We start from the raw sequence: 12,150 nt of genomic DNA on the forward strand, positions 1-12,150 counted from the left end.
TAGATCATAAGTAAAGTGTTGTTTACAGAAATCCATCGTGGGCAGGATCTGGCCCAGGGCTGCAGCCTATTACCCCTTGTTCTAGATCAGGAGTTGGGAAATGGACCTCTGGTTTTGTGGGAGAATAGCCATGCCCATCTGTTTACATAGTGTTGGTGCATTAATAGGGTGGGTGCAGCAGGCCTGTTTGGCCCACTAAGTCTAAACTACTTAGTATTTGGCCCTCTAGGAAAACGTTTACTAATCCCTGGTCTATATTAAAAAGTATTTCTAAAATCCAAATGTTCTCAGTAGGTGCACAGGGCCTTTGTCATGAAGCTCTGTCAGGCCTGAAATGTGCATATACTCATTGGGTGACACTGGGTGAGTCACTTAACCTTTTTTTTTTTAAGATTTTATTTATTTATTTATTTGAGAGAGCACAAGCAGGGGGAGTGGCAGGCAGAGGGAGAAGCAGGCCCCCCACTGAGCAGGGAGCCCAATGCGGGGCTCGGTCCCAGGACCCTGGGATCATGACCTGAGCTGAAGGCAGACGCTTAACCGACTGAGCCACCCAGGTGTCCCTCACTTAACCTACTGCAGGTTTTTTTAGCTGTAATATAGAGATGGTATTCATTTTACAGGATTCCTGTAGGGTTGTATGACATGATGTATGTTAAGTGTCTGGCATATAGAATATCCATTTTTTTAATCAATATTAGAAATAAATATAACAGACTCTTTTTGGCTGTATCTATTTTGGCTTGCTGTTGCGTTCATTTTCAAGGTGAGGTGAGCTGTTGCCTGGAGAGAGATCCTGTGGGAGCCAGTAGCCCGTCTGTCACTTACATGGTTTGCTAATTCACCCTAGTTTTATATTAGACTTTAAAAATCATTTTTAGGCTGTCGTTCTTGGCTGTTATCCCTTTTCTCCATGTATTGAAAATTTGTCCTTACCAGATGTCACGTCTGACCTCCCCAGGACCTGTGTCTAGTCAGCAACCCCTGGGCCAGGATGTGCACATACACACCATCACCTCCCCCATCGGTAATGCCAGGGATGCCCAAGCAGCACCCACTGACTTCCCTCTTTCACCCTCAAGGGTGCAACCTTGGCTGCCCTAGAATTGGGCGGTCACCCAGGAGAGACCCCCTGTCATCACCTCATCTCTACTATGCAGCCCCTCAGCTCTATTTAAAAAACACAGTATTGTCTTCTCCTTGCCAGCTTCCCACAAATAATGAATGCGCAAGTCTACAGTTACCTTTGGGGTTCGGGTGAGGGAGAGGCACCTGTAATAATGCCAGGGAGGCAGCTGCTTACAGGGAAGTAACTCTTCTCACAGCGAGTGTGGTTGGAGTTGTTTCTCCTGTCAAGGAGCTCTTCTTGTCCGTGCTGGTAATAGTAATATTTTTGATGGTGATACACAGAGAAACTAGTTACTAGCTAACATGTATTGTTTTCTTTTATAAATGAAAATATAAAACGTTACAGCTGAGCAAGTGCTTGGCGGAGTAGAAATCTCTCTGCCATGGAGGTCCCCTGACATCTCCCCATTTAGCTGGGGAAGAGACGAGCTGGGGTGATGCCACTAGTCTATATCATGGGACAACCCAACTCCTCTGTGCCTGGCTCCCTGCTTCACAAAGAAAACTTCCCCCAAAACAACCTTTTGTTTCTACCACTGCAGTAGGAAAGAAAAAAGGGAGAAAGATGATAAATATTTAAAAGGATAGTAACTGGACAGAACACACTGCATCCAACAACTCAGTGCACTGCTCCTCATTTCCGGATTTTAGAAAGTGGAGCTATGCCTGTGGACAGAGTAGATGTATAATGCCTACAGGAGAGTTTCTATCTATTGATTATACACGTCAGACGTCTTGCAGTGAGTTAACAAAACAGAATTCTTTCATCGTTTACAGGTGCCTTTGAAATGCTCTTTGATATCACAATACCATAGACTTATATCACTTAAACTCCATTGTGCTGTGGTTTAGATTCACGTGTGTCAGCAGAGCTTTGACGTGAAATGTGAGCGTGACAGATGTTCTCACATTTTGATTAGGCTCTCAGTGGTGTTGCCAACAATGACCTAACCATTGTAAAAGCAGGCCTTAGAGAGGGATTTGTGCATGAATGGAAAATGTCCTGATGGTGTGGAATAGAAACCACAGCATTTTGGGGGGGAAAAAGGATATTTTTGTTTTTAGTCACTTTAAGGTAATGCCACTTTTGATTCCTCTTGACTCTGGTGTTTATATTTATTCCATATGTGATTTAACAAGAAGATCCTCTGGACTATTTGCAATTCCTTCTTACATTTTGTGAGTCATGTTATCATTGGGAGCAAATACTGCGGCACAGATTATGCTGCATAGTTGGTCAATGCAATTAATGATGGTCATGACCATGTACATCTACCTGGTGGGGTAGCTGGTAAGATAGACCAAGACAGGGAGAAAGAGGTCAAAGAAACATGCGGCTAAATAAACCACAGAGGACTATTCTTGTGTGCTGTGTATTCACCCAGGACCCAGCGCATCTGGAATTTGGGCGGTTGAGGGGGAGAGGTCTTGCAGGATATGGTGGCATGTTTCGCTGGCAGACATAGAACAAAACTGTCTGTTATAACCTTTACCCATCCTGACTGCAGCTGCGGATGGAAAATTGATCTGTATCAGGAATATAATTTTGAAAATCAGATCCTTGAAAAACTGTTCATTTCTCTTCCAATTCGGGGGAGGGTAACATATAAAAATTTAGTTTTAGATCGGGTTATCAAATCTGCAGTTGACTGATCCTGTCTTTTTTATTTTTTCATTGTGAATGGCACGTCCACATAATATTGATTAGAACCTCTGCGCCCCTTTCTTTAAAAAGAAGCTGAAATACTGAACATTAGAAATTACATTCATAAAATAAGTTTGGTGATAAGTGATTTACCCGAAAAAAATCTGTCCACCTTTATAATCCGTAATGTGTTTCATTTTAAACAAACGTGAAGTAATAGGGACATGGTAGTTAAATTTAGTCTGTCAACAAGTATGACCTGACCTTCATTGCCGCTGGTACTGTTTGAATACAGAGAATTTCTAGACACAAGGCATTAACCCTGGAAAATTTACAGTCAGACTGGAAAGTTGAGACATACAGATCTGAAAGGTCAGACACCCGCCAGGGTGTTCTGTGAGTGAGCAAGTGCAGGGTGCAGCCTTCAGTCAGAGCTGCAGTGTTGAGGACACAGGAGGGTGGGGGCTTCCGTAATCCCTACCCCATGAGACTCCTGACCAGTTTTACCACCACCCTTGTTCGGAGACTGCCTCTGCCTTCTCGCGGCAGGTTAATTTCATAATTTCACAGCAAATTCAAGGAGGGAATCATGCCTTCAGTATCCCATGCAGTGGGCTTGCCTTTTGTCATTAGTGGATGGGATAGTGTTTGCACTGTGGTGGAACGTGGCATGATACGTAGTGGAGTAAAGTACACTTTTTGGTTTCTCAGTATCTCATTTTTGTCCAGCCAGGCTGAGAGATTGGCTTTTTTTTCCTCCCCATATGAAAGACAAAATTTATAGACCTGAAAGAGAACAGTGAACGGAGTGTACTGTGAATAAACCCCATTATCGACAGTTTCCACGTTTCATAAAAGACAATAAATTGGAAGGAAGGTCCATCTTATGGGTGAAAGCAAACAATATAGTATGAAAATAGTAAGAATCATCTTGATTCCTGTTTTCTTATGCTTAGTAGGGACTTTGCTGAGGTTTACCTGTAGTAATGCATATGAAACACCAGGAACATCCCAAAGGTGGTTTGCTGGGTAACTGAAAAGAAATGTTAAAATTAAATAATTCTTTGGGTTTACCAAGATGCCTTGAGGTAGAGGGAGTGGGAATTTTTTTCTTTAATTTAGTGTAGGTTTTTCTAACCTTGGTGATAACTGGTTTGTGGTTGCTAGCATACACAGGCTTTGCCATTCAGAGAACATGTTCTCAGAACATTAATTAGTCTTTTAACATTTGTTAACTTCTGTGCTGAGTGCATGTCACATCCAGTTTTTGAATATTGACTCATGCACATCCCCAGTGAGCTGACCATTGAATTGGTGATCACGTTTTTCCGTAGTGCTGTGTTCTCACAGGTACCGGTCAGAAATCTTCAGAAATGTTAGTGAAGAGTGACTGGGGGAACATTTTCAAAAAGAACTTTTTGAGGGGTCACTGCTTGCATATGATTAGGAAACTGCTTTAAGTTGTTCTTGATGATTTAGTGCCTGAGCATCCCAGTTACTTGAGATATTATGTTTCACAGCGGCATATTCTTGCATAAACAGATTCCCACCCTTCTTTAGAACTCCCTTTGTCATGCAGGCATTCTAGATTGAGGGTATAATGTTTGTATTCAGAGGGTACATGTTTATGTCTCTTTCCCCTTTTGGTATCAGCCGTGTTAAAATAATTTGACTGTAAAGGTTGTTAAAGAGTTGGGTTTTTTGTTTTATAATAGAGAAATAAGTTATGGGGGCCCAAGTCAGTGCCATCCTCATACCACTGTAAATAAATCCTCTCCCGTGTTTTAAAAAGGACATCACTTTGCAGCAACCTGCAAACATGTAACCCTTTTTCAGTAAAAATCACAAGGTGGCCTTGAGCATTGAGTAGTCAGTCCCCATAATGAGAAGCTTGGGGAGGTCTCTTGAGCCTCCTGTGAGGCTTCACTGTGGCAACGTGGGTGAAAGCCAGGCCTGTGCTGACCTTGCTCAGAGCTTCTCTGAACTGTGCTGAGGAAATGGAGTCTGCATGGAGATGGGGGCCAGGAAGACCGCTGAACCCACCCTGGTGACTGAGAGCCCGAGGAGGGCAGCCAGGAAAGAAGCAGCCCTATTTGCTTGGCTCTCCCGGGACACGGTGGTGACTCAGCAGCAGGCATATTTGCTCAGCTTATTTTGCTGAGATGTTAATGAGTTAACAGGTATTGATTCTATTTGAATGGCTCAGATTCACTTCCTAGAAGGCCATCTAGGTTTATTTTTCTTTATTGTATTAGAGGCCCTAAATGTCAGAGATCAGGCTATGTGGAAACTCAGTACCATAGGTAACAACTATACTCACTGGAGATTTGTTCATCCTTAGTACACACAAAATTTGTAATTTGTACATTACAAATTATATTACATTTGTTTATCTGTACATTACAATGTATCAGATATCTACAGATAATACTGAGCTTACTGTCATAGGTAATAAAGCCACTTAAATAGATTCAAATTTTGTTTATCTTGTTCTAAGAGTCATGGCTTTTGAGATCCATAAATAGTTGCAGGTTACTGAGCTTTGCTGCTGTGCAGGTGGGTCGATTTCAGTTAACTGAAAACAATTCAGCTAACCGCTAACAGTTTTAGCTCCAGCTCCTTGCTAGAAAACTATCTTGGGAAAAGAATGTCCTATTTCATTATCCTATAGAAAACAAAGTAGCAAGTAACTTCCTTCTTGTTAGAACTGAATCAGTAGCATGGTATCATTTATGAATAATGGTATGTGTACAAATGGTACTTACCTTTTGTCATTTTAATAATTTTTTTTTGTTTTTAAAAATGAATCTGAATCTTGAGGTGCCCAGGTGGCTCAGTTGGTTAAGCACCCAACTCTTGGTTTTGGCTCAGGTCACGATCTCACGGTGTTGGGATCGAGCCCCATATCAGGTTCCACACTCAGAGTGGAGTCTGCTTCTCCCTATCCCTCGGCCCCTCCTGTCTCTCTCTTAAATAAAGGGATAAATCTTTAAAAAAATAAAAATGAATCTGAATCTCAAGGTATGTTATTCAGATTAGATTCAGCTGTGAGCAACAGGAAACATCAAAATAACCATGGCTTAAAGAAGAGAGACATTTATTTCCTTCCCACAGAAAAGAAGTGCAGGAGGAATCAGTCCAGGGCTGACTTGGTATCTAAGGTTCGAGGAATCCAAGCTCCTGCTCTCTTGCTGCTTCCTCACCCATCGCTTCCATTCCCAGTGTCTTTTCCTGGTCCTCCAAGACTGCTGGCCATCCAGCCACATTATACCCACTTTCTAGCTGACAGGAAGGCAGCAGTAGGGAAGACGATGGAGGTGGGGGAGGGAAGGTGCATGCCAGCTATCTTAGAAGCATGTTTGCTAAAGGTGACATGTATTCTGTCTGCTTTCATCTTACTGGTGAAAAAGTATTCGTCTGGCCACATCTAGTGCAGTGAGAGTTAGAGATGTAGTTCCAGAAAAAAATGTGTGCAGCTAAAAATTTGGGCCTTTTTATGGAGGAAAAAGGGAATAGACATTGGGGGACAACTAGCAACCTGTCATACAAGACAAAGCAGGACTTCAGCAAAAATTTTTGGTGTGGATGGGGTGCCCGGGTGGCTCAGTTGGTTAAGCGTCAACCTTTGGCTCAGGTCATGATCCCAGGGTCCTGGGATCGAGCCTTGTGTCAGGCTCCCTGCTCAGCAGGAAGCCTGCTTCTCCCTCCCTCTCTCCCCCCCCCCGACCCCCCCCCCCGTCGATCACTTGCTCGCTTAAATAAATAAATAAATATCTTAAAAAAATTTTTTTTGATGTGGACCCTGAGACCAAGGAATCCAGTACCTAAACCTCAGGATCAGGATTAGAAAAACAAAGACTGAAAAAGGTGAATATTCAAATATTATAATTATAGACAGCAGAAATCATGTACTACAAAGAGAGAAGCACCCTTTAAACAGGCTCTTCTCCCATGAAGAAAGACCTTTAATATTGTTTCCAGAACATGAGTATATGTATTTCTTGAACTTTGGTATTGACTTTAGCAGAAGTGTAATGCAAGGCAACATGGGACTCTCAGAATTAGAATCAAGATGAAATGTAAGGGCTTATCTCTGGGAGGATGAAGAAGCCAGGTAAGCTAGGTCCAGATGGCTCTCCAGACATTCAACTCCGTGCTAGAGTCTTCTTGCCTGGGAAAGCCAACTCCCAACCACCACTTCTGTGAAGGATGTGGACACGGGCCATCCTTGCAGGACCTGCTCGTTAGAATGGAAGCATGGCATGCATCAGCCTTTGAGGAGGAGGTCAAGTCTCTAATTTCATAGCTGCCTCTTTGCTTGTTCCTAGGTGATCTGTTCTTCCACTTCCCTATATTTTTGGGCTGCGGACAAAGTGGTATGCTTTCCAGTTGCATATACATCAGGGTTCATATAGTTGAGATCTCTCATTTTACAGATGAGGAAACCAAAAATCAATGTGTTTGAACAAAGGTAACAGTGTAAAAATAATTGACAGAACTCCAGAGCTGTGCTAATCTGCATACTTTGTTATCAGGATGAATTATTTGCACTCTCCATAGCTCAGTTATTGTTTTTTTCACCTCTAAAATAAATTAGACTAAAAGGCAAGTTCCTATGCCTGCTTACCTTTAAAAGTACATTTCTGCATCATGTAAGTATCTAGCGATTACTTTGTAAATACTTGCAGAACCTGTTAAACAAAAATACTCTTTGTGAAAGGGGAGACATGAGGGGCCCAAAATACATTTTAAAAATTGCTTATAAATATTATGATTTATTTTAATATTCACTTCTAATCTCCTTGTTGCTTGTTAATGAGATTCTCATTTCCTTATCCATTTGTTTAGATCATATATGATATATTCAGAGACAAATACATACATACATACATACATTATATTTTAATTGGAGGAGTTTTATGTAAGTCTTAAATGTTGGTCCCCACACGGCAGCTTGAAACGCCACTTAAAAGTGAACTAAAACTTGAAGTGTTTATGGTTTTGCTTTTTTCATCTTATCTCTGCTGGACTTCCCCCAAGATCTTTTCTCAGGGGTTGGCACTAATACCAGTTCGGGTATCAGGTTGCTTCAAACTCAAATTCAGAAGAATATCCTCAGATTTATTTTGGAAGTGCTAGCCCAAGACCTTGGGTTTTTGTGCAGTGAACCCGGAAAGACACTTTTATGCCCAAAGCAGGCAACCTTTTCAGTTGCTTTTTCTTAGACAAGTACACCCATTCCAGTGTCTATCCATCATTTCTGCCTTCTTAATGGGTGAAGTTAGATTAAAAGTTAATAGGATTAGGTGGATATCTAGAAACTGGAAGCTGGAAATTGCTTAGATTTTCTCTGTATGGAGAAGGCTCAATAGGAGAGAGTTGGAGTAATTTTTCTCCTGCTTTTCTGTGATAGTATCACCCCTAAACCTCAGGGGTATGTCTTAATGTAGGCTGCCATCTAGACAAGTGTTCTTTGGCTTCCTGCTCTGCTCTATCTTCTCGGGCAGATGGGGAGAAGAGAACATAGGAGCTTAGTGTGGGCTCTCCACCTGCTACATAGTTCTTCCCTCCCCTCTCCTTTGCCTGCATTACACTGATGGCCGATGGATGAGAGATGGAATAAAAATAGACCTGGCGCCGCAGACATTCCATTATCTCCCTGGAGGAAAAACCATTACGGCCTAACTTCGTTGGTCTGTGAAGAAGGAAGGAAACATGTTCCATGTCCATAAGTATAACCTTTTGATTGGGGTCAAGTGTACCTTGACCTGGGTTTAGATAAGTAGACTTGATCATTCTCTGTTCGTTCCCAGCATTGGCTCTAAGTGTAAGTGGCAGATTAGAAATGTTGTAATAGTGATAAACATGATGGCAAAATATCGCCAGTTAGAAGGCATTGTGAGGGTACTAAACAGGGACACAAACAGGTTCCTGGTCATTGTCTGAGTCAAGTGGGAGCTCCTCTCCCCAACTCTTGAGGCCCTCTTTCATCCAACCCCGCAAAAGTGCTGCCTCGCTGCCCCAAGTCCCCACCCCAAATATTCGGCATCGTCCAGGCTCAACTCCCAACCAAGTCCTTGCCCACCATGTGCAGACTTACCTCTGCCTGGCTCTCCTTCCTCCAAGCTCCATCGTCATACTGTTCATTTTCTTTACTGCATTTTCTGAAATTCTGTACATTTTGAGTACTCAACCGAGTCCCAGCTTCTGTAGAAGCTTCTCTCTTCTTGTTTCTGGCCTGGGAAACTCTGGCAAAAGCAAAAGACAGGGAGAGGGGATAGTGTGCTGTTACTTGGAAGTAGAGCATAGATGTGGGCACAGCCTGCGTCAGGCTGCATGCCCGTGTTCTCGGCGCCTCTGCTCCTTTCGTCACACAGTCAGGACTCTCATGATTTCCATTCTCGAGGGGAAGAGGCTGCAGTGTAGGGAAGTTAGATGAGTTGTCCCTAATCACACGGTGGCAAAGCTGGTGCTATCGGCCCTGAGGAGCTCGGCCGGCTTCTTCCCAGTTCACCAAATGAGTACCTGGAGGTAGGTGGTTCTAGGTCTTCATGTAGGAACTGATAGAAAATGCTGTGGCTTTATTAAGACCCTGGAGAAAGCTTCATCGCTCACCTTGGTTAATGTCTCAAAAGAAGGAAATGTACATCATCTACTCAAGCTGTATTGATAAATGCAGCCTGTATAAATTCTTACACATTTAAAATCATCTGCTAGTTGGTTCTGCTGAGGTGAGTCATAGCTGACTGACCTTGTGTCCTCCCTTGCCTCCAGCTGTGTTCGTCTACATGTGTATGTATATGAGTAGATACCATTATTAATATGCATGTAAACATATCTTTAAACAGAATATGCTTTTTGATTCCAAATCGGAGAGTGGGTAATTCTGAAATTAACTCTCAAACAGAAAACCATTTAGGCTGCAAGTAAAATCACTGTGTATGTGCTGCCTTCATCAGGACCCTGAAGCCTTCCATGTTTTGCATAGGATATGGCTAGTTCAGCTCCAAAGTTTAATGTGCATAGAGCTAATTTAAATATTTGGAAAAGATTAGAGAAGAGTATAAATACTCTAAACTGTGGCTGGTGCTTTGCTGGAGAATCTGCAGATTTGACTGTTGAAGTGCTGACTTTGAACCATTGCTCAGAATCTGCAGAGATAGGAGGGACCAAGGAATGTTGCGGGGCAATGCCGGCACCACCTCTGCTCCCCTGCCTAGACTTCCACTCCTCCTCTAGTCCATGTACAGCTGCCAACAGGTGACTTCTTCACCTGCCATCAGAAATTGGTCAGCCTTGTTGTGGGGAGGTGGGATGGGGAAGAGGACCACTTTCATTCATCCAGTCTGTGTGTTTATTAAGAATTTACTCTGTACTGGGCATTGTGTTAAACAGTGACCCAGAGAGCTGTGGTCTTTGCCCTTATGAGGAGTACAAGCAGAAAGAAAAACAACAACAACAACAATAAAAACCCCCCAAAAAGTGAACAGAAGTGAACAGAAAATAAGCATGAAGATTGCAAGTTGGGAGAAGGGCTGTGAGTGAAATAAGTAGGGCCAAGAATGACAGTGTGAATTGAGTGGGCAACCAGAGTGCCCTTGCATTGTGTCAGTGGAAACGTAAAGGCAATATGCAAGGGAACTAATCAAGTAGGAAAGTGTTAGAGCAAAGACCCTGAGAACAGGGTGCTTGGCCTCAGGGAAGACCCGAGAGAGGACTGGTAAGAGAGGGAAGGCAGGACCACATGAGTGTGTGGGGTTTGTGAGGGATCCCAAGTGCGGTGGGAGTCCTTACAGGGTTTTATACTGGAATGGGACATGTTCTCGTTTAAGAAAACCATCTGCCATTTTGTGGAGAATCGATGGAAGGGGACGATGCGGCTGTAGAGACTGCTGGAAGACACCTGTAGCAGTAGACCAGGGAGGACGTAAGGTGGCCTAGACCAAGGGAGAGACTGTGGACGTGAGGAAGAGTGGGTTTGGAAAACACCTGGAAGGTAGAATCAACAGGCTGCACTCAGGGATTGCACATGGTGGGGAGAGGGGAAGGGATACATCAGGGATGACTCTTGAGATTTAGAATCTGAGCAGCTGGTACCACGTATCAGGTTGGCAGTGGGTCGGGGAGGACGAATATTTTGGACGTTCAGGTTTGTCCGTGTTACATGGTCAGCCAGGTGGCACTGTCAGATATGGAGCTGGATGTTTGAGTCTCATGCTCAAAGGAGACATCTGAGTTGGAGTTACAAGCATGGGCATCTTCAGTGTAAGTGTGTTGTTTAAATCTGGGGCAAGGACAGAATTACATGGTGTAGAGGGAGGGAGGGTCAGGACTGCACCCCGAGGAGCCCCACAGTCAGGGCTTAGCTGCTGGAGGGAGGGCCAGCAGGGGAGCCCCAGAAGCAGTGGCCAGGGAGGTACGAGAAAAGCCAGCAAACCGCAGACCAAGGGGGAGCAGGAGGTCAGGGAAAGGGTGTCAGAAGGAGGCAGTGGCAGACAACACTCAAGTGTGCTTGGTCAAATAAGCAAAGAAAAGTTCTTGGATTTGACCGGGTGTATTCATTGGTGATCTTGACAAGAGCACTTTTAGAAGCAGTGGGGGCAGACTGGTGGCTGAACAGGTATATTGAGGAAGAGGGGAGAAGACATGTGTGGTTTCTTATGGGGGGGGTGTGATTGAGGGATTGGGGGATTAGCTTTGCTTTTCATACATTGTTGTATTGCGTTATTAGTCTAGTTAGCACAGTCTTGTGTTAATGCTGTAATCTGAAAAGCTTATATTTTAAAACTTTTAAAAATTTCTTAAGGAAAAATCATCCTTGGTAGACTAACTGAACATCTCTGTCTTTTAACAACTGTGGTTTGTCTCCCTACCCTCCCTTTCTTCCTCATCCTTCAGATTACTTTTCAGATTTTTCATTTTCTTGCTGTAGAATACAGCTGTGCTAAGAAAACCAATCAATCCAAAAAATCAAATTTTAACTTCATAGAACATTTTACAGATGGAGGCTTCCATAGCTTTTGTGGCAGTGTGTTCAAGATAAGGGAGGAGGGAGGTAGAGGAGAGGGACGTGGGGAACCATGTGTGCAGACAGTCTTGAGAAGTTGAATTGCACGAGGTGAGAGGGGTGTAGAAAGTCAACGGCCTGTCTTATGAAGGGGGGAGAAACCAGATTATTGTGGTGTGTGGATGGGTTGGCCAGTAGGAAGGAACCACCCCAGGAGCCAAGTCCCTTGAGAAGGTGAGAGGGTCCCAAGCCCTGGTGGAAGGCATGGCTTTCATAGGAGGGACATTCCCTCCATTGTGTCAGGAAGGAAGCCAGCTCCTTATTTTCCTTCTGTGAGACCTCTAAGGGCCTGAATTCTCTATCTTCTTTT

General features: G+C 43.5%; 1 protein-coding gene across 3 annotated transcripts in view; it reads left to right on the forward strand.

Annotated features, from left to right (window-relative positions):
• The window catches only part of LOC113927490 (prolyl endopeptidase), a 114,638-nt gene that overhangs the window by 73,136 nt on the left and 29,352 nt on the right, over positions 1-12,150 (forward strand). The window lies entirely within an intron of this gene.

Source organism: Zalophus californianus, chromosome 7, assembly GCF_009762305.2.
Source record: "Zalophus californianus isolate mZalCal1 chromosome 7, mZalCal1.pri.v2, whole genome shotgun sequence".
Classification (NCBI taxonomy): Eukaryota; Metazoa; Chordata; class Mammalia; order Carnivora; family Otariidae; genus Zalophus; species Zalophus californianus.